Raw genomic sequence first — 26,997 nt, forward strand, 5'->3', positions numbered from 1 at the left:
AGTGGGTTGGAGCCGTCATCATTCTGGGCTTTCCTTCCCAGAAAGGAAAAAGAGCCACATTGGTGGGAGCCAGGAGAATACTGGGATGTGGGGGAGTTGAGGGGGTGACCTGAGAAGAGGAGGCTGTTGCCAAGAGACACAACCGTATTACAGTGGCACACAGGGCATCTCAGCATCTGTAAGCCTGGCCCTGTATAATCCTGTACAGGGTACCACAGTGGTATAATCCCCATTTTATGGGAGAAATGAGAGCTCCAAAGGTCATAGCTAGGAAGAACAGAGCCAAGGCCAGGGCACTTCAAAGCCATGATCCTGGCATGCCTTGGACGGCTGCCATCCCAGTCTCAGCCCAGCTTGGTCTCAGTGAGGACCTGGAGTCAGAGGGTTCAGGGAGGTGCCCAGCCCAGGGCAAGCCACCTTTTGCCTTCCCGAACTTCTTCCCCATCAGTCTGCCCTTCTCTCTGGCCTGTTTTATTCTAATTCATCTGCCCCCTTGTGTGTTAAAAATATTTATTGAGCACTTACTATGTGTGAGGTCACTGCCCCTGACCTTACAGGACTTATGCTTTAGCATGAGGGCTGACCCTTGTGGGAGGGATGCCCTGGGAAGGAGGCTCTGAGGGGCTCCCTGACTGCTGGCCACTGTTCCCTCCCTTCACACCGTCCATCCCTCTCCCCTCCCATCTCCTTCCCAGTCCCCCTACCCCCAGGGGGCTTTTGGCTGGAGCTGCTTCCTGCTGAAATGGAACTCAGAGTTAATTGTTAAACCTAATGGCTGTGAGTGTTTCGCCCTGTTGGGCCAAGCGCTAGCTAGTGCTCCCCTGGAGAGGGGTGGAGCCACCCGGGTTTTTCTGGCCTGTACCTGCCACCTTTCCCCTACCCTGGAATCTGCCTCCAGAACCTGCTCCTCCCCTCCTTCTAGCGGCAGGGCTGCCTCTTGGACCCTTTCCCTGGACTCCAGCTGAAGTGACCCTGGGAGGTGAGTACTGGCTCTGGCCCTAGTCCAAGGGTCTCTGGGTGAGTGCTCTTGGAGGAGGTGCGGGGAAGGGCACGGTACCTACCCCCCCAGAGAGCGGACAGCTAGCCAACCTGCTGGCTGTGCCTCCCATCAGGTAGGGGTGAGGGGTTGAGGGGTTGGCGTCAGGATGGCCTAAGCCCTGCACACAGGACCCCCACCCAGTGCTGGCCATGCCATGCCTTTCTCCTGCTCTCCTGTTTCTTCCTCTCCCTTGGGTGCCTGGTTCTGTGCCACTAGCCTGCGGCAAGTGGGGTGGCTGAGAGTAGTGGCAAAGGCTTATTTCTCCTTTTAGAAGGCTGAGTCCCAGATAGGGCCCCTGTCAAGCTTTAGGACAGAGCTCAGCCTGGGGTCAAAGCTGGGAGACCTTGGGCAGGTGGCCCGCCTCTCTGAGCCAAAGTGACGTCCTCTGAAAATGGTTACTCTGATTCCTTTGTTACCATCACTGTGAATGTAGTAGGTCCCAGGTGTAGATACCAATGTTGGGCTCATACTTGAGTTTTTATGCTGTAGATGGATGTAGATGTTCATATAGGCTCAGGAGAGGTTTGTGGAAAAGGAGTGCGATACTATCTACTCAGAGACGACTTTACTGTGGGAGGCTTAGCTCTGGCTCAGGGCCTTGGAAGCCACTGCCCCACCTCTGGGGCTTGACCGTAGTAGAGCTACGCTGCCCCACACAGTAGCCACCAGCCACAGGTGGCTATTGAGCACTTGAAAGGTGGCTTGTGCCACAGAGGAACTGAATTTTTAATCTCATTAGATTTGATTAACTGAAGATTTAAAAGCATACTCCATCCAATTATTGAAAAACTTCTACATATATTTGGGAGCTCAGATTCACAAATACAGTGGTACCTTGGTTTTTGAACGTCTCCGTTGGCGAACATTTCGGTTTATGAACGCTGTAAACCTGGAAGGAAGTGCTTCGGTTTTCGAACACGCCTCGGAAGTCGAACATGCCCCACGGCTTCCGCTGAAGGCAGGATCCTGAGGCCTAGCTGTCGGCTGTGGATCCCTCGGTTTTCGAACGTTTTAGACCTCGAATGGTCTTCCGGAATGGATCACATTCGAAAACTGAGGCACCACTGTATACTTTTTCCATTGTAAAGGCTAAGATGATCTAAATAACTGACAAAAATTTAGCACCAGAATCGAGATGTGCTGGAAACTCTCCCACATGTGTGGTCTCTGACTCTCTCATGCATGTGGGGTTCCCGTACATATGTGTATATTAAGTTTGGTTATTTTCTCTTGCTAAAAAATAAAGAATTGAGATGCACTCTAAATGTAAGTGAGCTATGGGCTCTAATTGTAAGTAAGCTACACACTGGATTTAGAAGACCCAGTATATAAAAAAATAATGTAAAATACTGTAATATTTTCATATCAAGTTCATGTTGAAATTGATATATTGGGTTAAATAAGTATGCTATTAAAATTAATTTCACCCATTCCTTTGTACTTTTTAAAATGTTGCTACTGAGAAATTTTAAATTACACATGACTTGAACTGTATTTCTGTTGGATAGCGCTGTGCTAGTGAGAGAGTTTAAATAAGAATACAAGTCTTTAATGACTTTTTTGGGGGAGGCATGGGGGATGAAGATCAGATACTCCCCACTCACTGCCCCCCTATATCTAGGCCATGCCTCATGGTGGAATGTTGCCCTGGAAACCCCATACCCTCAAGGATAAGGAGGGCTTCTGAGATCAAAAGAAGAGCCTGTGCCTGGGTGGCCATGCTGCTCACTTGCTGTGTGTGTGTGACCCTGGGCAAGTCATTTCTCTTTTGCTGAACCCGAGTCTATCATCTGTAAATCTAGACTAATTATGGTATTTACCTCGTTGATTGAGGGGATTACATGACATATAGTCCAAGCGTAGCACTTAGGCCAGTGCCTGGCCTGTGTGAGAAGTCAGGTACTAGCTGTGGCGGTTGCTATTACTGTTAGTTGTGGGGGGGTTTGCTACTCCTGTTGCATGTGTCTGCTTGGATTCTCTTGTTTCATTTGTCCGAAGGGGACACAGACCAGAGGGAAAGTAGAAGTTTAAAGAGCTTGAGGGTGCATTTGGGATGGGACTTGGGGGTTGCTTTATTCATTACCTCAGGGGATTTCTTGCCTTTGAGGTAGCTCCTTGGATCTTCCCGTAGTACTATAGGTGATCAGGCAAAGATATGTACCCATTTTATAGATGAGGAAGCTGAGGCCTGTTGAGGGGAAGTGACCTGCATGTAGACTTTCCAACCCTATTGTGGTAATATTGGAGCCAGTATTAAGAGGCCACCTTTTGGGGTTGTAGGATCAGGGCCTGACCGGGAGTCAGGAGCTTGAGAGGAATGCTTATTATTAGTCTCCTATAACTGGAAGGGATCTCGACACCATTCAGTACAACCGTCTCATTCTTGAGTTGAAGAAACAGAGAACTGTGTGTGTGTGTGTGTGTGTGTGTGTGTGTGTGTGTGAGAGAGAGAGAGAGAGAGAGAGAGAGAGAGAGAGAGAGAACTGCCTAGGATCACACAGCAAGTTGATGGCCAAGCTGGAACTGTTTCTGTTTGTTTAGATTCAGCCCTCAGCTCAGCCCTGGCAGGACGGATGGCCCTGCTCGTCAGCCCCCTCCCCTCCTGCCCAGTCCCCAGGGAGGGTTTCTGAGAAAGAGGCTTTTGTTTCACCAACTCCTTCTGGTTTCCTCTCAAGGTAGCCCCCCCCCCCAATCTGCCCAGATCTGCATTAGTCCCTCTCGCTGTTCCAGGTTTAAAGGGCCCTGAAACCTGAAGTCTCTACACAGAAACTACTTTCTGGATGCACATGGGGGAGACCAGGGCTTTTTCATCAAGGAGGCCGGAGTTTAAATTCCTCTCCCACATTAATTCTCTCTGTGACCTTGGTCAAGTCACTTGTAATTTTTTAGTGTCAATTTCCTCATCTGAAAGGTGGGAACTCAAATGCTGCACATACAGCCTAGTGGTTAAGAATCCGGGCTCTGGGTCTCACCCCTGTACTGGTTCCCTGTGCCAGTCTTCAGTGTGTCGTTTAACCTTTCTGGGCCTTAGTTTCCACATCTGTATGGGACACTGCTACCCCCTGGATTGTTGTGATAAGGCACTGTGCTGAGCTCTCCACACACGTCATCTCATTTAACCCTCTCACTAGCTCCTAGCGGACACTCTTACTCCTATTTTCCAAATAAGGAAGCCAACACTCAGAGACCACAGGTGACTTGGTCCAGGCCACATGGCTGGAAAGTGGAGGGGCCAGGATTCAGACCAGGTGTGCACGACTACAGAGCCCAGGCTTATGACCACTGTACCGCACTGCCTCCAGGATTAGCCTGGGTGCTGGGGAACAGTGGACTGGGAAGCTGGTTGCTGGGTGACGGATGCTACCACTGGTGCAGCAGTGTCCTGAGGCCCACACCGGCCTCCGGGGCCGGCGCAGGAAGAAGACGCTGGCACGGGACTTCTGCTCCTGGCTGTTACAACCTTAGCCCAGGTGACCTTCCTACTCACCTGGTTCTTACGGGCGTTGTTCATATGGAAAATAACACAGTAACTAACAAACAATGATACAGGAGTGAGCTCTGTGTGTTGTGCACTCACAGCTGTAAACCTGCTTCTGCCCCACCCTGCATGTGATAGAACTGCCTCAGTGCACCTGGAGACGTGCTGTTCTAAGTGTGAGTCCAGGGGACCTGAGGCTTCTCCCTCCTGCAGTCCCACCCCATTGTGTGTCAGGCTGGGCCTGTGCTTTGCGGCTGAAAGATGATTGAAAAGGGACCTGAGTACTTTGTGAGCAAATTATACTAGAACAGAATGTTAATGCTAAAAACACCTTAGGGACCACTGAGTCCAACCTTATTTACTTTTACAGGTGGGGAGACTGAGGCAAGGATAGGCCAGCTTGAGAGAGCAATGGGTGTGTTCTTTCCCATGTGCTGGAGACCGTGGGACTGACATGGGGAGAAGTACCAAGGGGCAGCCAGGCCTCTGCTCTTCCTCATCCCCCAGATCCAGTCCATCACCACGTTCTGTGGCTACCACCACTTTTTCTACCTCCACTGTGACCATCCAGTCTGGGCCCTTGTCACGTGCCCCCTGGACAACCACAACGACCTCCTAACTCATACACCTGAAGCCACTCATGCCCATTTCCAGCCCATTCTCTATATTGCAAACCATTCCCCACTGCTCTTGAAACCAAGACCAAACTCTTTACCTCCCAGCCCGTCTGGTCCTGGCCCTGCTGGCCCTTCCAGCATCACGTATGTTACTTTCCCTTTTGCTCTCTGCAGGCAGCCTCAGGGACCTTTCTGCTTAACAGGTTCAGCAACTTCCCCAAGGTTCCTCAGAGAGTCAAATGCCAGCCTCTCAATTTCCAGCTCCACGCTGGGCTCATGATCTCAGTTCAGAGGAGTTAACACCATCTCCTCCTCCTAGGTGCCTGACTGACGCCCTTACCCCCAGGGAGCTGGTGTGAACCGCGGACCGGTGAGTGTTAGTTACCCTGGCACGGCCTACCTTTCCTTCTGCTCAGGTTGGTCTTCCGGGTCCTCAGGCTCTCCACTCTGATATATTTTACTGCTGTGGAGGCGTGAGGATTTGTCCAGGCCACAAATTTCTGGTGGGTTTGAAAGAAGGGGGCAGCACTGCAGGTCCTCTCTGGTTTTGCCTTATTTGGAGGCAGGGGCTGACATACATGTTCACTGAGCAACACTGTGTTAGACAGTGCGCTTTGCCTGTATTGCTTTATCCGTCCCACCACTCTGGGGGCAGGTGGCCTTGGGCTGGAGGCTGTATTAGCTGACCCTGGAGCCCGTGTTTTCTTTTCTTAACCACTTCTAGGTTGTAGACTGGATTCAGGAGGGTATTTTCATTCTGGTTTTGCCACTGATGACTAAGCGACCTTAGGCAGCTACCTTTCCTTCTGTTGGCCTCAGGGATATATATACATGGGGGGGGGGGCTGGGGGAGATGGAGGTCAGAGTAAATGAGTTGTTTTTGAACTTTCCAGCAGGGAAATTCCCTTTTCAAATGAAAAGATCTCAACGTACAAATCAGCTAAAGGGGTTGTGGCAGTGGTTGAAGTTACGACAGGGCTGGGGGACACTAATGGGCTAATTCCTCAGCCCCCAGCATCCCCTGGACATGGAACCGTCCTTTGCTCTGTGCAGGACACTTTGCAAACCACTTGCAGGGGGGGTATGTCAAAGCCCCCTTCTACCTCCGAGGTCCTGTGATTCTGGCAGGGTGAGGGCGTGGAGAGGGAACCCAGCCAGTGAAGTTGCCCTGATGGGGAAATTGGGAAGGAGTATGCAGATGTCATTGTGGGGTTAGCAGTAAGGCACGACTGCCAGGGCTGTGATGTTGTCATGTTGGAATCCTCTAGTTTTTACTTTTGATTAGATGTGATGCACCTCTGTACCCCTAGGGGAACTGTGTGTGTGTGTGTGTGTGTGTGTGTCTAAGGAGCAGGGGCTATGAGGGATGGGTGGAGCTGAGCCAGGTCGAGGCAGGTAGAATAAATGCCAAACAGAGCTGGGAGCATGTTGCTCTGGGGGGGGGGGGGTAGGGGCGGCATTAGCTGCAGTTAAAAGGAGTGATTTGGCTCCTTCCTGCCAGTGCATGGGCCCCATGGAGATCTCTAGTCAGGAAGCGCTGGGACAAGGAGCCCTCTGTCCACAGCCACAGCGCAGCCAGGACAGAGGAGGTGGATAAGGAGCTCCCAGGGGGGCGGCTGCTCTCGCCCTGACATTTGGGCAAATGGGTGGGGAGAGGAGAGCGAAGTGTATATGTACGTAGGGTGTGGGGGGCATGGTAAAGGGGGTAGAGGTTGATTCATCTATTTATTGTACAAGCTCCTCGAGCTGCTGGAAGCCCTCCAAGAAGCCAGGCGGCTCTGTAGGGGTCAGAGCTGAGAAAGATGAGACTCAAGGTATTAACCACCATCAGTTTACTGGAGGAGACAGGAAATGTGAGAGACGGTAGATTTTCACTGGCAGCCTGGTGTAAATCGGATGTCATTTGGCCTGGACGAGGCCCACATTCTAGTCCTTGCTCTGACACTGACTTGCTCTGTGGCCTTGGCCTCATCACTCGCCCCTCTGGGCCTCAGTTTCCTGTTCTTTAGAATGGGGATGGACACACCAGCCGTGGCTACTTCGTAATGCCTTCTGAGTATCCATTAGAGTGCGGTATTTCAAATCTTTTGGGGCAGCGGAATCCCTATAGGAAGTGTTTGTAACAGAACTGTTGTGGTTGAATTGGCAGCAGTTTACTCAGAACCTTGTTGCCCTCCTTACTGGACCAAAGGCAGTCCCAGAAGCTTCCCGGTAGCCGTCAGCATTGGCCAATGGCAAGAAGCATGGACACTGGCTTCTATCTTCTAGCTCTGCTCTGCCACTCATTAGCTATGTGACCTTGGAAAAGTCACTTACCTTCTCTGAGCCTCAACCCACCCACAATATGGGGATAATTATACCTTCCCTGCCTTACCTCTTAGGATTATGGGTAAAATCTAATGAGATAAAGAATAGAAAAGTCCTTTGTAGGAAAAATGTAAGGGATTTAGATTCTAGTCTAGGTGTGAGCGAGGTGGTAAGGGCCATGGGGATGAAGAACCTCCCAATGAAAGAATTCCCCTACCCTTCTCCATCTCTTTCCTCCCTTCAAAAATACTGGAATCTCTCCAGTCCAGCTCCGACCTACTACTCTTGTCAATCTTGGCTGACTAACAGACTGGCCTTTTTCTTCCCACAAGGTGGAGGTGATTAGCCATTTGTTGGGGAGGATCCCTTTGTGGGATGTTGGAGGCATATGTTTCAGCCTGCTGCCCAGGGAGCATATGGGGAAACTGAGGCCAAGGTCAGTATAATTGTTGCTTTCAGGGCAGCTAGAGAGGCAAGGCTTGGGCTTAGCCTGGACTGATATGGTGAACCTCTTTCTCAGAAAGCCTACAACTTTGTTTCACTAAGTGGAACACAGTGTCCACTGAGTGTTTACATTTTGCTCAACTTCTGCCCCAGAGAAGTTCTTCCTAGGGGCACTGTGGGCTTTCCCAGAAGAGTGGCATCTGGGCCAAACCAGGGAGGAGCCTTGGGTCCCTAAGGGGCAATGGGGGCTGTAGCTCAGCCCTTGCTAATGACAACTGAAGTTCTGAGATTAGATAGTGGTGATGGTTGCACAACTCTGTGAATACAGTGTCGGCATGTTCCTTCCCTCCAGATGTCCCTGGGGCTGGAGGCAGCAGGGAACAGAGGCGCTGAGACTCGCCGCCTGGGCTTTATGCTGGCCTGTGGAAGTGGTGTTGGCTTCTAGAACTCGTTGCTGACCATGGTTAGTTTCCCCATTTGGTGCCTGGGGAAACTAAGACTCAGACTAGGAAAGTAATTGGTGCCAGTTGCTGGCTACACCCGCCCTGGGTGCAAAGGGAAACTAGCAGTGGAGTGGGGCAGCATTGTAAAACTAGGTAACAAGCGCTGCCTGCTTCCTATGTGTGCTCCTGAGAGGGTCCCAAGAGAGGTCTGCATGAATGACCTGGGAGGGTCCCCTGCCCTCTCTGGGCCTCAGTTCCCCCTCCAGATCTATAGTCCTTTGCATTCCTAGTGTTCTCTTATTAATGAGTTAAGACACATGGTTGCCAAGTTTTCCTAGGGGCTCAGTTGCCTCATTTGTCAAACAGGGACAACAAATTCAGCCAGTCCTACCTACCTTGAGGGTTACTACTGCAAGGGTCAGCGAAGTGACCACATGGCTTCAGGGCCCTGCCAGGCTTCGGCAGATGGGGAGTCACTTTAACAAGGCAACATGCTCCCGCCCCGGCAGCGAAATGAAGTTGCAAAGAGCTTGAGCTGCAGACTCAGACTTGGGTGTAGACCCTTGCTCTACCACCTACTGTGTGAATTGGAACGAGACACTTCATTTCTCTGTGCCTCAGTTTCATCATCTGTAAAATGGAGACGGTAATAGTTCTTACTTCAGATGTTATGGAGCCCAAATGAGAATGCAGAAATGCGCATGGCACTGTGCCTGGCACACAGCCGAGTGTGTAGTGACTGGTAGGTGTTACTGTGTTGTTTGTTGATAACCATAATGATGATGCTGATTCGCATTTAGAGACTGGGGTTCTCTGGGGGCTAGAGATGACAGTGTTATTGTTATTTATAGTCTCTTATACCCATCACTGTGTGTGACCTTCAGAGCACTCCTTAGCAGAAGCAGGGAGGCATCACCACCTCCATTTTACAGATGTGGTTGTGAGTCTTAAGAGAGGAGATGAGGCTTGTCCATGATTTCAGCTCAGGTTTTATGCTTTGGGAGCTCAACTCCTGGCCAAAGATGCTGCGTGGACCAGCCTCTGGGTCAGACAGCTCTGACTGTGACTCACCCTGACTTTCACTCGATAAGTTTTGGAGAGAGAGAGCACAAGTGACTGAGTAAATGACAGAGTCTGGCTCGGTGGCCTTGCCCAGTCACAGAAACACAGGCCTTGAAGTCCACACATTCAGTGGGATGGGGGCAGCCTGTCTCTCATTTTGGGGCCCAGGATTTCTGGAGCTCTGGGTCAGCAGTGTCCCTGCTTGTTCAGTACAGCCTGGCTGGATCCTGGGCCCTGGGAAGCCAGATTCATATTTCCTTTCTATCAGTTCCTGCTTTCCCACCCCACCCCAGTGGTTGGGTCCAGAAATGGGTTCTATGTCCAGTCATTCCTTCACTGAGTCTTGATTTAGTTGGCCAAGTTTCCCTGAGTTCCTACCATATACCAGGCACTGTCCCACGAGCTGGGATACCGAGGTGAACACAGCAGGTGAACGCATGCTTGGTGTTGAGCAGCGGAACTCTGTGCCAGTCTCTGGCAGCTTCCAAGGGGTGGTGAGGAAGGGGCCTCTCTCTGGGCCGCCTTTTCCCTGTCTACCAAAGGAAGGGATTGGTTGAGATATGAATAGTCCGTGATATTTGTGGGGCAGTTGCCTGGCACACATGTCCTGTGCTCACAGGAGCCCAGAGTGATGCCAGGGTCCCTCCTACCCAGTGAGTGGTGTCTGAATGGGGCTCTGAGCACCAGGATCATCAGCTCCCCCATAGTGTGGCCTGAGAAGCCTCCCATGGGCCTGGCTTCCTCAGCTGGCACTAGGGCTGACGGGACAGCTTTCAGCAAGGCAGCCCCGACACATGAGCCAGTCTGTCCAGCAGGGACCCTGCATAAGGGAGGTGCACCCTCTGATGCTTTCCTTACCTGGAGGTGGAGAGATGGGGTAGAGATGGGGTGAGAGCAATTCTTAAAGCCCCCAAAACTATGAAGTTGATCCAGCCCCTCCACAGGAAGGGTGGCAAAACCGAAGACTGATAGGAGCAGGCTTTCCCGCATCCACAGCGAGTGTCACAGGGCTGTCACAGAGCTGCCTGAGGACACAGATCTTCTGGCCCCTCCCCCCACAGTTGCACCTTGTGCTTAGCTATTTCCTGGGCTTTGGTCATTGAGGTCGGGGGAGCACAGGGGGAGAGCATGTGTGAACCCAACAAGGCAGAGGGAGATGGTCTCCATCCTGTTGGCTGTGGTTGGGCGGGGTGATGTGTTTATGTGTCATTTTTGTAGTGTTTTCCTGCCTCCTGTCATGTTTCCCAGATAAGTTCCTTGGTCTCTTGCCCTAGTGGCACTGACAGCTGATATGGGGAGTGTCCAAAGGAGGAAAAGGAGCAGAGGGCAGCTCTTGTGCTCCCTGGGGGAGGAGGCCTGTTGAGTCCTGCTGGTGCCTGAGCCCGCTTGAAGGAGTGGTCCAGCTGCGGGCACCCGTCCCGGCCCTGGGGCAGTGTCCGTTTGGCTGGCTGACAGGCCAAGGAGGAGCCTCTCTGTGTCCTCCCTACCCCCCAGCTCTTGCTGTTTGCAGCCTACCCAGGCCCCTGGGCTCTCGGCTCTGCCACTTGGCCCTGGCAGGGGGACTGGTTTGACAGGTTCTGCCACACTCCTGAGTAGCTGGGAGCTGGGGCAGGGCCCGCCTGAGGAGACAGTGGTGCCCCGTCCTTGCCTCCCCACCCCCATCCCAGCCGCACCTCTGTCCCCTTTCCCACCTGTCTCAAGGGAAGCTGCCTGGGGACTGGAAAGCAGAAGCAGTTCAGACCAGTTTCTGACTCTGTTCATTGCTCAGCGTGGGACCATGGGCAAGTCTCTTTCCCTTCCTGTACCTCAGTGTCTTCATCTGCACAGTGGGGTTCTGGGCTCAGTAACCCTCAGCTCTGCCATTTTCTCTCCATTCCTGGGCAAGTTATGGCACACCGAGGGCCTTGGGCTCTGAACCGGTAAAGTGAGGAGTGAGGGCCGTGGCCCTTGCTTGCTTCTTGGGATGGCGGTGGGATCAGCTATATCCTAGCGCGGATCCAGTCTCCGCTGGAAGTGTCTTCTTTCTGTAGCCTGGCCTGCCCTCGTCCCGCTCAAGCAGAAGGGGAGAGTTTACCCAGAGGCGGGGCTTACTCTAGTTTCCCCTCCCCCTTTATCCTGAGCCTCTACCCGCTGAGGACCAGGCCTTCCCAGCTTCTCTATGAGGCAGTCAGGGCAGACGGAGAACCCAGGCGGGAGGGCCTCAGCACTCGGCCTCCGTTCCTCCCACTTTCACATCAGCCAGGGTCCAGTTCAGGGGGAGGAGGGAAGGCAGGAAGCTCGACTGCACTCTCCCTGCCTAGCAGTGAAGGACATACAAATCCTATGTCCTCAGAAACTCTAAGTTCTGACAGTGGACAGGTCAGAAGGGAGAGGAGTTAGATGAAGAGGACAGTCCCAGCCAGGGGTAGGGACAGCGAGGAAAGAAAAAAGGGAGTTCACATTATTGAGCATCCCCTACGTGCTAAGCTAGTTACTGTGCGTACATGATCGATCCCTAACCCTGTCCCTAACCTTATCCCTGTCCCTGTCCCTGTCCCTAACCCTAACCCTAACCCTTAACCCTAACCCTAACCCTAACCCTAGGTCAAACCCTAACCCTATCTCTAACCCTATCCCTGTCCCTAACCCTATCCCTAACCCTGTCCCTAACCCTGTCCCTATCCCTGTCCCTCACCCTACCTTTATCTCTACCTCTACTTATATCTGTATCTTACCTATATTCTTTAGTCTTCTTTCCAAATGGCGGCCAGAATGATCTTTGTAAAGCATCAGTCGGACCATGTCACTCAGGGTCTTTCCTCTGCCTTTGGAATAAATTCTAAACCCCTGACTGTGGCCCTGAATAAGCTGGTCCCTGCCTCCCCCTGTGCAATCATATCTCCCCATTGGTCACTTACTTCAGCTACAGAAGTCTTCTGTTTATTTCACAAAGCCTTTCCCACTAGAGGCCTTTACCTGTGCTGTCCTCTCTGCTTAGAATCCTCTTTTCCTGGCTCTTTGCAGCCTTGGTCCTTACTGTCCTTTATGACTCAGCTTAATTAGACACCGCCCTCCCCTGCCCCACAGCACTGCCCTCTGCCCCTGCCTTTGGTTCCTCACCATGCTCATCACTGTTTGTAGTCATCTGTCTTTTATTTTTAATGTTGTGTTCACTCCACATTGCACGGCAGAGTCGGTATTCAGTGAGCATTTGTTGGATGAGTGAATGACTGAGTTGTAGGGAAACAGGGTGCTAGTTGGGTGCCTGGCTTAGGGCAGGGCTCTCAGTAGGTGTTCAGTAAAGGGCAGCTTTCAGTGAGAACCAACATGGGTGGTAAATACCCACCAATTTATTGGGGTTAGAGCATGCACTGGGGCGGGGGAGCAGAGGGCAGTAGGTTGCAAAGATGACCTGGTACCAGATCCTGGTGGTCCCTGATGTGAGTATGGCCAAAGAGTTTACACTTAGAAAGACATTGCCGGGAGTCACTGCTGGGCCGTTAACTAACTACAGAGCTTTACTTCTGAGGTGTGGGTCCAGACACTGTGTCTACTCTGCAAGGCCACACAGTGTGTCTGGGGGGAGTGCACGGTGGGGAGCAACTCAGAGGAACAGGCTGCGCCCTCTCCAAGGCGAACTCTGAGGCTGATGCCCAGAGGGAAGTGGCACTGTTGGGAGCATGCTGTGCTTTCCAGTTCCGCATGGCCACTGCGCTGTTCCTGTGGCCACCGAAGAGTCAGATGCTTGGATTTCTATTTTGGCTCCTCCTCTGATAAACCATGTGACTTCTGCCAGGTTCATTCACATCTGATTCCGTTTCTTCCTCTGTAAACAGGCTGCATCTAGTACCAGCCTCGTAGGGTCTTGGTGAAGGTGAGTGAAGTACTGTAGCGTGTGCAAAGGGCTGGTGTGGCCTGGCACATACTGAGCACTCAAGTAGAGGTCAGCGTTATCTTCATTCGGCAGTGTGGGGTTCAGAAAAGGCATTGCAGGCTGAGGGAACCATGGTGCGAAGAAAAAAGTGCAGAGACATGGCAGGAGGGTGCTTGGAGTGGTGGGAGTTCCGCTGTGTGGGAAAGGAGGAGACTGGCCCCAGTCCTGCAGCATGTGCACATTGGGCTGGAGCTGGAACTCTCTCCTGGGCAGTCAGGGCCACTGCAGGGTGTTAGGCTGGGCGTGATGTTGTCTGATTTCTGGCAGTAGGAGGATGGGTTGGAGGAGCATGGCTAGAGGCCTGGAGAACTATGGACAAGCTGTTGGTGTGGCCCCAGTGAAAAGCGATGGACCTGAACGCAGGCTCAAGAAAGTGGAGAAGAGGGAACAGGTCAGTCGGTGGATGGAGACGGAGAGTGGGCGGAGGTGGACCTGCTGGGGAAGTGGGGGAGGGAAGCAGCCGCTCCCTGGATGACCGTGGGGTTCTGCACAGGGTGGCTAAGGGATTATGGAGCTGAAAGCTTGGAGAGTGCATGTGGGTTTTGATGTCATTAGTTTGGACTTTTCTGGGAACTGAGAAGCTTCCTGAGAACCCTCTCTTTGTTGTTTCGACTCTCCATGTGGAAATTCTTTCTAAAATCTCTGTGATTAACTCCTGTCCTAGTGATGACACTGTGCATACCTAACCCTGCCGGACCAGGGACCAGGCCAGGGGCAGTGGTATGGCCTGCAGGTGGCCACAGCCAGGGGTTTTATGTGGAATCTCTTTTCCAGAGTCCATCGTTTTCTTGTGATTTTCGTCGTCCTTAAAGCGTGTAGAACGTGGCAGTGCCTGTAGGGGCACGTGCTGTGTATTCCAAGGCTGGGCTCAGGGTGGCAGCTTTCAGAGTGGTGTAGGGCATGCTCCTGCTTCGCCCCTCTGCCCATTTTCCTTTTGGTGAATGTGGACTGGGAGCTGCTATTCCAGAGAACCCTGGGTCTTTGATTTTACACTTTATAGATGGGGAAATGAGGCCTCAAGAGAAAGTGGATGAGACTTGCTCAGGTCTGGTTGTGAATTAACGTCAAAGCTGGGCGGGGGCCAGGCACCTCCCTTCCAGCTCCAGGCACTCCTGTGCTTCTGCAGCTGGCACTGCCTCTTAGAGGGGTGTGGGGGTGATGACCTGGCCAACATCCACAGGGGCCCCTGTCCCAACTCAGAGTCACGCACCTGGTGAGCAGACCCCCACAGACTGGTCAGGATTCAGCTGTTGTCTAAGGCCCCACTCAGGAGCCCATCCATGCCCCTTCTCCTGATCATGGCCAGAGGTGGGGGGCTAAGACCAGAAGGATTGGGGTGGTTCCCTCCTGGTGAGGAGAGGAGCCCCATCTGGATGGGTGGAGTAGAGTCTGCATCGCATCGAGACTCCAAGCTGCTCGCTGTGCTGAGGAGAGGCCTTTGTCTGCGTTGCCAGGGGAACCAAAGTTTCTGCCTCCTTCCAGGGCGGTGATTGGCTCCTGGTAGAGCTTGAGCTTTGGTGAATGGAAGGGCCCCCTTCCTGCCTTCATCTTCCACAGGTGGAGAGACTAGAGACCTGGGGCGCCCATGCAAGCACCGTGCAGGCTTCTGTGCTCTACCCCCTCAGCTCTAGAGGTGATGGTTCTCCTTGTTTTTTCGAGTGTTCATTTATCCCAGGCGGCATCTGCTCCAGGCCCTTTATTCTTCTAGGTCCAGGAAAACTAACCTAAGAGTCAGAGGGCTTGTATTTGAATGCTGCACAGTCACAAACTCACTCTTGGCCTTGGGAAGGTGCCTTCCCCTCCCTGGGCCTCAGTTTCCCTACCTGTAAAAACAAAGGCATTGGGCTAAACTCTCTGGTCCTTGCAGCCCTGACTTCCCTGACTGCATAGCCCACATCCTCTCCTTTTCAACCTCACAAGTTCCCATTTGTCCTCTGGCCTGGGCTCTGACCATGTTCTCGCTTATAAGTGCCCCTGTAAGATGCAAGACACAATAGGGAGTTGCAATCAGCTCTTAGCATTTTCCCCCTAGGAAAGTTGTGTTCTCTGAAGCCTCTCCTAGAAGCCCAGATCCTGCAGCCCCTCTTGTCTCAGCCCTTCCACCTGGACCCAGGCTCAGGGTAATAAGCAGATAGCAAATGATGGATGCCCCATCTCTGCTCCGGGTGGGGTTGGGCAGCATGCAGAACAGTTTGCTGTGGTGGGTGGAGCAGTTGGGAGAGCCCTGGAGCTCAGCAGTCCTGGGTCCCAGGCCTGACCTGGCCACATGCTGGCTAGGTGATCTTGGCAGGGCAGCTCAGCTTCAGTTTCCACATCTGTGACACAGGAATTCGAATGCCATCTCACAGGATTGTTGCAAAGGCTGAAGGAGATGTTGTACCTGCCATATAGTAGGCACCAAGTCCCCTCCCGAACTCTACCCTGAAAAAGGCCAAATTGGGAAGGGTTTGAGGTGGCAGGGCCAGTGGTACCACATGGCAGACTGTGCATGCTGCTAATTCCTGGCAATGTCAAAGGCAGAGAGAGAAAAATGTTGTCTTGGGTGGGTGATGTCTGAGTGGGGGAGGTGTGTGTCAGAGTTAATGTTTGAAAAACACTTTTAAGATCCTCCAGGGATCTCAAATGAAGATTTTTCAGATGAGCTGAAAATGGAGTGAAGTAATGAGGCTGAGCTCACTGGCAGGAAAGGGGGCGGCCTAATTGGTACTGACTTTGCCTTGGCTGAGCCACACTCATTACCACAGGCTGACCGGGAGGGTGGCCCTGCATTTGGGCTGTGAACTAGAGTAATCGATGGAAGCTTTCTTAGAGCGGGGGTGCAGTGTGGGCTGTCTGGTAGTGACGTGGCCCTGCTTCTTGTTGACTCACTAGACTGAGAGTCAGAGTGGCTTCTTAGGTCATTGGCCTTCAGAGCCTGGTTTAGCTTCTAGCTCTGTGACCCCTCTTCCACCCCTGTGCTGTAGAAGCAGCTGCCTGGACTTAGCCACTGCCTCCCACAGGTGTGGCGGGAGGCAGGGATGGGACAGTGAAGTTGGAAGCGAACTGCTGGGGGCTTTTCCTTCTGTGTTTGGGTTTGTCTAGGGTCTGTGATGAGGAGGGTAGAGAGTGAGCAGAAGGAGGTTCTCAGGAGAAGAAAGCAGGTGGTTGGGGGAGCAAGTGTGAAGGGGATGCAACTCTGGGTTTGCTTGTGTGTCTGCTTATATCAGGGAGGCACAGAATCTAAGGACACGTCTCAGAGAAGCTGAGGAAAGACCCAAGTAGCGGGTGTGTGCGTGTGCTCGTTTGCTGTGGGTCCCTGTGGAAACACAGGTGGTAGAATTGGTGAGTGATATGGACCCGAGAGCCTTATCCTGAGACATGAGAAAATCCCGGCCAGGCCTTTCTATGGGAGGCCGCCTATGTGTTGCTTGGGCTGGATGGGAGTGTATGGCTGTGGGGATGGTGAGTCATGGCTTCTTCTGGGGACCTGGTTTGCATTGGAAATGCTGCTCCTGGGGACACTGGTCATGGTGGGGACACTCTGAGACTTCTCGATGGGGGATGCATGGGGGTCAGTCATTACAGCCTTTTTGGCACCTGGGTTGCCTTGTGGATGCATTTGGGGGCATAGGGCTAAGTGTCGGGTTACCAGTGCCTCCCAGGCACGCTGGCCCCGGGGATCCCACCTCCTTATCTTTCCTTGGTCTCCTTACACCACTGTCTTCTCTCCTGCTCTCCCCCTATCTCTCTTGGCCGGCTCTCATTTGCCTGTCCCCCCTTCTCAGCTTGACTGCTCACTGTGTGTGTTCCTCTGGACTCCATTGCAGTTTCTGTTTGTTTTCTTAATAATACTGTGGGGTTTTTAAATTATGAAAGTAATAACACAGTACAGAGATTTTGGAAAACAGGAGGAGGAAAAATGTGACCTCTGAGAATTGTTGGGAGGCTGATGTGCTCCCTTCCACTTCGCTCCTTTGCTCTTTTCACACGTGGCCGTGGCCTCCCTCGTGCATCTTCAGGGCTGCCCGGCGTGCTCCATCTAACAGTATGTAAAGCCACCTCTGTGTCAGTACCAAGGATTCCACCAGATGCATGGTCCACTCCCCCCTTTTCCTGTTGGTGGACATTCAGGTGGTTTCCAGTTTTTGCTTTTGGGAATAGCACTGCTATGAATGTTGCATAAAGTGCTTTTTCTGTTTCAGATTGTCTCTTAGGGTGGGGTCCCAGGAGGAGACTTCTGGGTCAAAGGCTATGGATGCCGGTCAGGGGCCCTTGGTACGCCTTGCCAGATCATTGTGCCACTTTAAGGCCCCAGATTCAGGATGAAGGGGTAGGAACTGTTTGTTATTCCTCTCAGGGCCGAAGAGCCTGTTCCCCATGTGTAGGCACTGCTGGGGACCCCCCTCTCTCCAGCCCCTCATTCATTCTGGGATGGGTGGCAGGGCAGGGTTGTGAAGTGAGGGTGCCTAGGTTCAAACCAGGAGCCCCTTTCCACCCTCTTGAGTCCATTTCCTTGTCTGTGAAATGGGCATGATAAGGGTGACCGCTCCATGGGGATGTCATGGGGCTTTATTAAGCTTGGAAGCATGTAGCCTGGCGCATGATAGATGCTGAGCCACGACAGTGGTGAGGCCGAACGTAGACTTCCCTCCTCTGGGCAGTCTCTTTTCCTGATACCAGCGTACCCCTGGGTATGTGTGGTTTGTGGGAGCTGGTGTTCCTAAGTTGGAGAATGTGGTGGAGGAACTGAGTCCCTGGAGTAGAGCTGCAAGGTGGGGCCTCTCCCCTTCATCCCAGAACCATCCCCTTTTTCTGGGGTGCTGTTTCCCCCAAAGGTATCTCTCTGGGTTAGAGTTTGGGCCTCCCAGTGCAAGTCTGTTCCCTAGAGGTGCATTCATGGTACTTTCTGGCCTTTGAGGAGGGAATTCTATTGAGGGCTTCAATCCTGGAGGGACAGGTGGGCTCCAAGGATCCCTCCTTAGGTGGCTCCATTAGTTGCCTACTGCCTTTGTAACAAAGTACCACACACTTAGTGGCTTAACACAACCCAGATTTATTACCTTATAGTTCTGGAGGTCAGAAGTCTGAAAGTGGGCCTGTTGGGGCTAGAGTCAGGGTGTTGGCAGGCCTGTGTTCCTTCTAGAGGCTATAAGGAAGAATCTGTGCCTTGCCTTTTCCAGCTTCTAGAGGCTGCCCACATTCCTTGGCTCATGGTCCCCTTCTAGCAGTGGCGTCTCTCCAACCTCTGCTTCCATCGTAACACCTCCTTCTGTGACTCTCAGTCCCCTGCTTCTCTCTTTCACCTATATGGACCTTGTGACTGATTACATTAGGCCCACTAGATAATCCAGAATAATCTCCCCATCTCAAAATTCTTAGCCTAATCACATGTGCTAAGTCCCTTCTCTCATGAGAGGTAACATGTTCATAGATTCTAGGAATTAGGACATGGACATTGAGGGGCCGGAGACATTATTCTGACTACCACAGTGGCCAATTCCAGGTGTCTCTGGATTAGTGGACCCCCAGGTACTGCTGGAATTATACCACCAAACTCCATGATGGGGAAAGGGCCAGGGGAGCCCAGGTCTAGTATGCTATGGTTGGGGAGGGACATAAGTCTGTGCCCCCAGATTCTCCAGGGCCCAGATTCATGGGCCCCGAGGGAGGCTATGTACCCTGTGACAGTGTGACAGAGATGTTCCATGAGGCAGACATCAGAGAATGTAGCCCCTGGCCTTCAGCTTTAGGACTGGTAGGGGAGGCAGTGCCACAGGAAGCCGAGCAGCCCTGCCCATCCACTGCCCTGCCCGCCGCGTGTATATGTGTTTGTGTGTGTGCTCACTCATCTGCGTCTCTGCAGCAGTACTCTTGGGAGGGGCCAAGGAACAACTCTTTAAAAGGCCTCTTCTGTTCTTGTTCCTAGCAAAATAATTACACAAGTGACTAATTTTATCCCTAATCCCATAATTACTTTATTATGTAGCTGGTGAGAGGGCCCCGAGCTGTGCCTACAGCGCCACATTGGCTGCTGGCCCAGTTGGCCTGCTCTGCCAGCAGGAGCCCACCTCGCTCTGGCCTTGCCCCTCCGTGATGGCAAGGTTGCTCCAGTTCCATCCTGGCTGAAGCCAGCGACACTTGATGTTGGGATCTGAAAGGTCATCCTCCCTCCCCGCCAAATATATGCACAAACACGGCTGCCTGGAGAGTAAGAGCTCATACTTACGGAGCTGAGTCAGTAAGAGTCAAGAGATCTGGGTTCCAGTTCAACTTTCCCATTAGCTTGCTCCTGGAGCAAGTCATTTCCCTCTGGGTCTCCGTGGTGCCGTTTGTAAAATGGGACCCTTGCCAGCTTTAACATGTCACGATCCCATGACAGGAAGTGAGAGAGCTAAAACTTTGAGACTGAGGTAACTTCTTGCTCCCTGCTGGCAACATACTGCAATCAAAGCGTTCAAGATAATGGTACTAAGAGTAGACACCATTTATTGAGTGCTTTCCCCCTAGCAGTGGGGTACCAGGTTCTTTATGTTTTCCTCATTATATTCTCACATGGCTACGAGGCATGCTGGGCAGAAGAGGAATCAGCGGTGCCTGGTAAAGTGACCTGCCTACCAGGGAGGGGCAAGAGCCAGTCCGTAGCCTGTGCCCTAGCTGCACCCAAAGTTCTTCCTTTCCCAGAGTTAGGCTTGTAGGGGTGACTAAGCATCCAGAAATTTGAATATGTAAACTTAAACTTTATACAACACATAGGAATGGCAAAATAAATTGGAAACTCCAGTAGACCAGGGAATTGAGTGGCCCAGTGTTGAGTTCTACCTTTGCCATTGGCTCAGTGGGACCTTAAGCAGGTCCCCACTCATCTCCAGGCCTCAGTGTTCCCATATGTATGAGGAGGGATGAGATTAGATGGTCTCCCAAGGCCTTCCTGGTGTTGATGCTCTGTGATTGTAGGTCACCTGGTCCCAGAAGGTGCTATGGGGTGGGGGACCAGCCAGTGGGTAGCTGAGTTGGCAGCCATGCTTGTTTCTCTTCTGTTCACCTTGTGAGAATGGAGACTGCCTAGACTGCGTCCCACTGAGCGTCTGCAGCACAACTTTCCCAGGCTGTGGAGTCCAGAACAGTGAGCGGGGGAGGTCATGTCCAAGATGTTCCTACTGCTCCTGCAAGATGACTGCCAGCCTGAGCTCTTAGCTTTCTCAGGGGCTGGGGCTGGGATCTTCCTTGCTCTAGAGGCTACACTGGACTCAGCCGGGGACAAGCAGTGGCTGTACGTCTGTCTGTGGGGGCCTGTTGGGGGTGCCTACAGACCTAAGCATAATGAGTAATAAAAGTTACCTTGTTGCCTGGCATTACCACATGCAATGCACTTTCCTGGCAATATTACACTTAATTCTCTTAAAACCACATGAGGCAGGTGCTATGATCATTCCCACTTTATAGCTGAGAAAAGGGACACTCAGAGGTTGGGCAGTTTTCTCCAGATCACACAGCTGGCCAGGGGTAGAGAGGGTCTTGGGATTCTGACTCCAGAGCCCACAATGTGGCCTTAGGTTCTAATGCCCATGGGCTGAAGGAATGAGCATGAGGTTAGGAGCCAGCTGGCTTTTGCTTACCTACTCTCTGCTTACCATCTGTGTTTCCTCAGGCAAGTTACTTTATCTATCTGAATTTTCATTTCTTTCTCCACAAAGTGGATGTGTTAATACCTGCCTGTTAGGATTGCTTTAAAGATTGCTGGGATGGTGATGCGGGACAGTGCCCGGCGTGTGGTAGGTGGTCAATAAAGGCCTTTTTCACCATTTGCTGCCTCCTTACTTGTGACTTCCCTCTACATTCATGAGGCTCCTGCCCGGCTGGAGTGCTCCTCACACATAGCTCATAGCTCAGGGCCTTTGCACATGCTGCTCTGCTGCCTGCCTGGAAGTTGCCATTTCTACCTGCTGTTCCTTCTTTCACTGCCTTTTGGGCTTTGATCTTTCCTGTTTTCCTGAGGATTCCAGGAAGGGGAAGAGGAGTGAGGCCAGATTCTCCCACAGGCCTGTGCTTCAGGGATTCTCAAAACAGCCCCTCTGTGGGGGCAGCATTGTGCCTGATGGCTTGGAAGGGTGTGCATGTGAAGTGTGTGTCTCCCCTTTGGATCACTCCATTTCCATCTTACTATGGTTTCACTTTTTCCTATTTCTCTAATCTTTAATTCTCTTTTTTGGTTTTCTGTCTGATACTTTTTAAAATAAAAAACACTTTTATCATGATAAAAGTACACAAAACATAAAATTTATCATCCCAACCATTTTTAAGTGTACAGTTTAGAGTGTTTGGAACATTCGCATTGTTCTGTAACCATCACCACATCTATCTTCAGAGCTTTTTTGTCTTGCAAAACTGAAACTCTATACCCATTAGATAATAACTCTCCATCCCCCTTTCTCCCCAGGCCCTGGCAGCCACCATTCTACTTTCTGTCTCTATGAATTTGATCTACTCTAGGTATCTCACATAAGTGGAATCATTACAGTATTTGTCCTTTTGTGATTGGCTTATTTCACTTAGCATAACGTCCTCAAGGATCATCCATGTTGTAGCAGGTGACAGAATTCCCTTCCTTTTTAAGGCTGAATAACATTCCATTGTATGTATATAACATATTTTATTTATGCATTTATGTGTCATTGGACACCTGGGTTGCTTCCACCTTGCGGCTGTTGTGAATAATGCTATGAACATGGGTGTACAGATATCTCTTTAAGACCCTGCTTTCAATTCTTTTGGGCGTATGCCCAGAAGTGGGACTGCTGGGTCATGTGGTTAGCACTTTTTAAGACACTATTTATTTGTGCTTACTATGTTCCAGAAACTGGGTTAAGCACTTGACGTATATTGACTCATTCAATCCTTTCATCCACTCTATATTGTAGGTAAAATTACCCCCAATTTGCAGCTGAGAAAATAAAGGCTCAGAGAGGTGAAGTTATTTGCTCAAAGTCTCTCGGCTAGAAAGCGTTGGCGCGGGGATTGGAGCTCTGGCCGGCTGCCAAAGCCCTTGGCCATCACGTTGCACTGCCTCCCAGTGGCCTCTCTCTTCGCCGGTCTGCCTGACTTTCTGCCCATCCTGGGGCTTCACTCTCTCTCGTGCTCACACCCTCACTCCCTCTCCTGCCTCGTGCTGTGCTCCTTCTCTGCAGAAACCGCCTTGGCCCTCTCTGGAACCTGAGCAGCTTGAGTAAAGGCCCTCTGACTGCTCGGAAGTTTTTGTACGTTGGAAACCTACAGAGGGAGGCCTGTAATTTGCTTTCTAATCACAGTTCTCTGGGTTTATAGCTGCCTCTCTTCCAGCAGCTGACGGGCTCTCATTCTGTTGTCATTTGGCTTCTGGATCCACAGATGTGATTTCTGAGAGATGCAGTGTGGTCCAGTGGTCAGAGCATGTACTTTAACGCCAGACACGCTTGTTCAAATCTTTGTACTGCCATTCGTTAGCTAGGTATCTTTAGGCAAGTTACATCTCAGTTTTCTCATCTGTAAAGTGGGGGATACTAGCTCCTGCTTCTTAGGGGCGGTTGTGAGCATCGAATAAAGATAAAGTAGCTGTTTTGTTGCTGGTACTTTTTTAATTGTTGTTTTAATATTAATATTCTGGTAGGAAGATTTCATGTTATTTCAAAAATGCAAAAGTAAATTGGAATTCACTAGCACTCAAGCCCTAGGATTCAGCTTCTTTATTTTTGTCCCAGTCAGCAGATCAGCAAATAGTCAGAAGCTCAAGAAAAGGACAGTGCAGCCAAAGCCAGTGCCCCAGATGTGGAGTTGGGAACAGGCCCAGAATGGGGCTGTGTAGGCTGATTCCATCTCCTCTCCTCCTTCCCCCGCCCCATGTGGGTGCTATAACCCCCATGAGAGGAGCCTGCTGGCTGACCTCTCCCTCCGTGAGACCAGCCTCAGCTGGAAGAGCCCAGAGGTGGAGAGAGTGGCTCTGCAGGATGTCTTGTTGCTAGGAGACCCCAGGAGACAGTAAGGGCCCGTTGTCAGATGATGATGGGCTGTATGGAGATGCAGAGCACGTAGCCCCAGATGAGCTTTTGTGGGGTTCTGGGCAGGAGGTGCTGGTGTAGCAACTGTGAGCTCAGCTGGGAGGAGGGCTCTGTAAGATACAGCTTCTAAGAACGAGGGCTCAGGATACCTGGTCAGTGCTTTCATTTAACTCCTTATATGTCCAAGTCAGACCTGCACTTGAATCCTGACTTGCTGTGTGACCTTTGGGCAAGTGTCATGTGGCTATATTTGCTGTGCCTCAGTTTCCTCATCTGTTCAATGGGTAAATAATGCCCACCTCACAAGCCATTGTGAGGGTTAAGTAAACTGTATATGTAAAGTACTCTAGAAAAAGGAACACAAAGTGTAAATCTGAAGATACACTACCTCTCTTATCTTTATTATAATAATAATTATTTCCCTTACTGTAAAATGGGGAGATTGGACTCTCTGTCTAGATGAGATTCATGGACAGGAAGCCGTGGAGGAGGGGACCTCCACTGTGGAGGCCTGTGTCAGGGGGCTGTGACCATTGGCTGATGGGGCCTCCAATTAGTGAAACTCCAGGGGGCAACTGAGAAGGGCAGCAAAGTTCAAAGCCAGAGGGAGACTTGATAAGAGTGGTGGCTGGAGGGGTGGGGACTCTAGTGAGACTCCAGGAAGGCCTTTGAATGGTTCAGGCCAGAAGCTGTGAGATGAAGGTAATGGGTCTTTCTTATTGCTTTTCTTGTATAAATAATATATGTTCACACACCAGAAAATAAGCAGTGAAACAAAACCAAAAGAAGCACAAAAGAAATAATTCCACTATAATTAAAACAACCCCTGGAAACATTTTGGGAGGTATATTTCCTTCCGGTTTACTTTTTTCTTTGTATGCTCACATCCATGCATATTTTATAGATATTGGATCTTACGTTACCTACTGTTTTGAACCTGCTTTTCTTCACTCTGTAGTGTTATGAACATTAATACATAGAAACATATAGATCCACAGCATTATATGTTAGCAGCTGCTTAGTACATCAGGACGTGTGTGTATCACTATTTATATAATGTAGCTACTGATTTTGGGCATCTTAATTCCACTTCACTCTGGTACACTAGACTCTTACGTACAACACACAAATGTTCTTATAGCTAGCTAAATCTTTGCATATATCCTTTGTTCCTGCAGAATAAATTTGTAGAAGAGGAATTTCTTGGTTAAAAGGTCTGCACACTTTTAAGGCTCATGATGCACTTTTCCAAAGTAGCCTCCAGAAAGATGATAGCTTCATTGACCTGTCCAAGTCTGTCTGACTTACTGGGTGCTCATTGCCTTGATTACCACACTAAGGGGAGGGGAACCTCGCTCAGATGGACTGGGGAAGGGGGAGATGCAACAAAAGTCCCTATAAAGGGACTTTTGCAGAGAGAGACCCCTGGGCAGCTTTGTGGAGAGGCTTACCTAGTGCAGGATGTGCTTGTCTGGGCTGGGCTGGGCTGCGCTGGGCTGACCTGTGCTGGTCAGGGGAGGCTGGGCTGGGCTGGGCTATTGGTCTGGGTAGGCTGCACTGGCTCAGGCAGGACAGTCTTGCCCTGGTGTGATCCTTGACTCAGCCTGGTGTGACCAGCATGGTCACCAATCCAAGACATTCATTCTTGAAGCCGGCACAACCTCTCTGGTCGCACTGACAGGCGTGCACATTCGTGTAGTGAGTAGTGATTCATCAGAGCTGGTGGTGGCAGCAGGAGCTCTGACAGGGTGGAACTGCTCTCACCCATCCTGTCACTCAGCCTCTAAAAATAACCCTCGCCTGTTCCGAGTGACCGCACCATCAAGTGTCTAGAGGCACAGTCCTTTGGCTATGGCCAAGGGAGGGCAAGCACATGGCTCTGTGTATGTGTGTGTGTGTGTTGGGGGTGAGGGGTGGCATCTGACCAGGGGTTTGGGGTGGGGGAACGAGAGGCAGCCAGGCTCCTCTTCTCCCCTCTTTCAGCTGGGGATAATCTATTGGGGGAGTGGCAGAGACAGCTGGTGGGGGCAGGGGTGTCTTTCAGGACTGTGGGATCACTCCCTGCTGAACAGGGGAATAGGAATAGGAGGGAGACTATAGAAGCAATATGAAGGGGGTGGGGGTGGGGGAGGGCAGGCTCAGGGAGGAATGCACAGCATTTAGCTGATCAACAATTGAATCCTACAAAAGCCCATTTCAAATCTCATCTATAGGGTTTCCTTAAATAAAAATACACCTAACTTTTTTTCTTAATTGATTTTAGAGAGGGGGGTGAGGGGGGAGAAAAGGAGGGAGGGAGGGAGGGAGAGAGGGAGGGAAATATCCATTCATTGCCTCCTGTATGTGCCCCCACCAGGGATCGAACCTGCAACCTAGGTATGTGTCCTAATTGGAAATCGAACTGGCAACCTGTTGGTACATAGGACAAACCAACTGAGTCACTGAGCCACTCCAGCCAGGGCCAGCTGACTTCTTTTCATGGATGATTAGAGACCATCTAGCCAAGGTTTGTTAACCAAGTGTTCATGGACCAGGGGGTGATTGATGCATGGGCTTCATGACATCTCTTCATGCCTGAAATTATAATAAGAGTGTGTGTGTGTGTGTGCATGTGTGCCCACATGCATTTTTCTGGGGAGAAACTCTGCAGTTTTCATTGTATTTTCAAAGAACAATGACCCATGAAAGGTTAAGAACCACACTAGTCCAACCCCTCACATTGTAGGTGAGGAGTTTGAATCTAGAGAGGAAAATGTCTGCCTGAGATCTCACAGTCAAGGTCAAAGCCCCAGTTTCTTGACACCATGCTCCCCCGACTGGTCCCCTGAATCAGGATCCAGCTACCTGCAGCAGGCAGGACCCCCGTTACTGTTTCCCATGCCCTCTTGGCTGGCATGGATCTGACTGAACAGGCTTGAGGTTTTTGATATAGTGGGCAGCTGAAACATTGCTTCTGGACATTCCTATTGCTGGGTGGTTTTGTGGGGGAAGACTCATGGGGCATCTCCTGACTCGCTCCCTTAAAGGGCATGTTAGCTCAACACATTACATCTGCTTCTTGTGGCATGATATTCCTCCCTGGCAGTTCCTGCTCCTTCTGATGCTGGGTCTGGAGAAAAGTAAATGGTGCTGTGGGGGATGAAGGACAGGCAGGAAGTCAAAGCTAATGGTAAGAGGCAGATGCTACTCCACTGTAGGCGGGAAGAATTCAACTTTGTCCCAGGGGAGTTTGGATGAAGTTGCACATGAGGATTAAAAATGATGACAAACATTCACTGAGCACTTCCTGTGTGCCAGCCACTCTTCTAAGAAATGTACATGTATTTTCTTTGATCTTTATAATAACCAGATAGGGTTGTTTAAGGAAACTGGGGCCCAACGAGATTAAGCACCAGCTAGTAAACGGCTGGGCCAGGACAGCAAGCCAGACCTGCTGATTCCAGTCACTCTGGAACCAGCATGGGCCCCTAGCCTGTGTGCTGGTGGGTCTTACACTTGAGTGTGCACCGGAGTCACGAGAGGGCTGATGAAAGCATAGGGTGCTGCTCTGAACTCCCAGTTTCTGATTCAGCAGGTCTGGGGTGGGGCCTGAGGATTTGCACCCTAAGGAGTTCCCGGGTGCTGCTGCTGTGTTTCAGGCCCCACACTCTGAGAGCCATAGCTCTCCACTGTCCTGCTTACTGA

At 51.2% G+C, this 26,997-nt stretch overlaps 1 protein-coding gene across 13 annotated transcripts in view; it reads left to right on the forward strand.

Moving 5' to 3' along the window:
- EPB41L1 (erythrocyte membrane protein band 4.1 like 1) overlaps window positions 1-26,997 on the forward strand; it is a 112,771-nt gene that overhangs the window by 10,502 nt on the left and 75,272 nt on the right. For 11 of the 13 annotated variants that reach the window (XM_081149374.1, XM_081149366.1, XM_081149378.1 and 8 more), the window contains exon 2: window positions 5,454-5,504. The exons of 1 other annotated variant lie outside the window; for it this stretch is intronic. The gene's annotated coding sequence lies outside the window, so the exon portion shown is untranslated. Of the gene's footprint in view, window positions 1-5,453; window positions 5,505-25,800; window positions 25,820-26,997 lie in introns of those variants that run through there. One more of the 13 variants, XM_081149375.1, reaches the window with a different exon arrangement.

The sequence above is a fragment of the Miniopterus schreibersii genome, assembly GCF_964146895.1.
Source record: "Miniopterus schreibersii genome assembly, chromosome: 10".
NCBI classification, from domain to species: domain Eukaryota; kingdom Metazoa; phylum Chordata; class Mammalia; order Chiroptera; family Miniopteridae; genus Miniopterus; species Miniopterus schreibersii.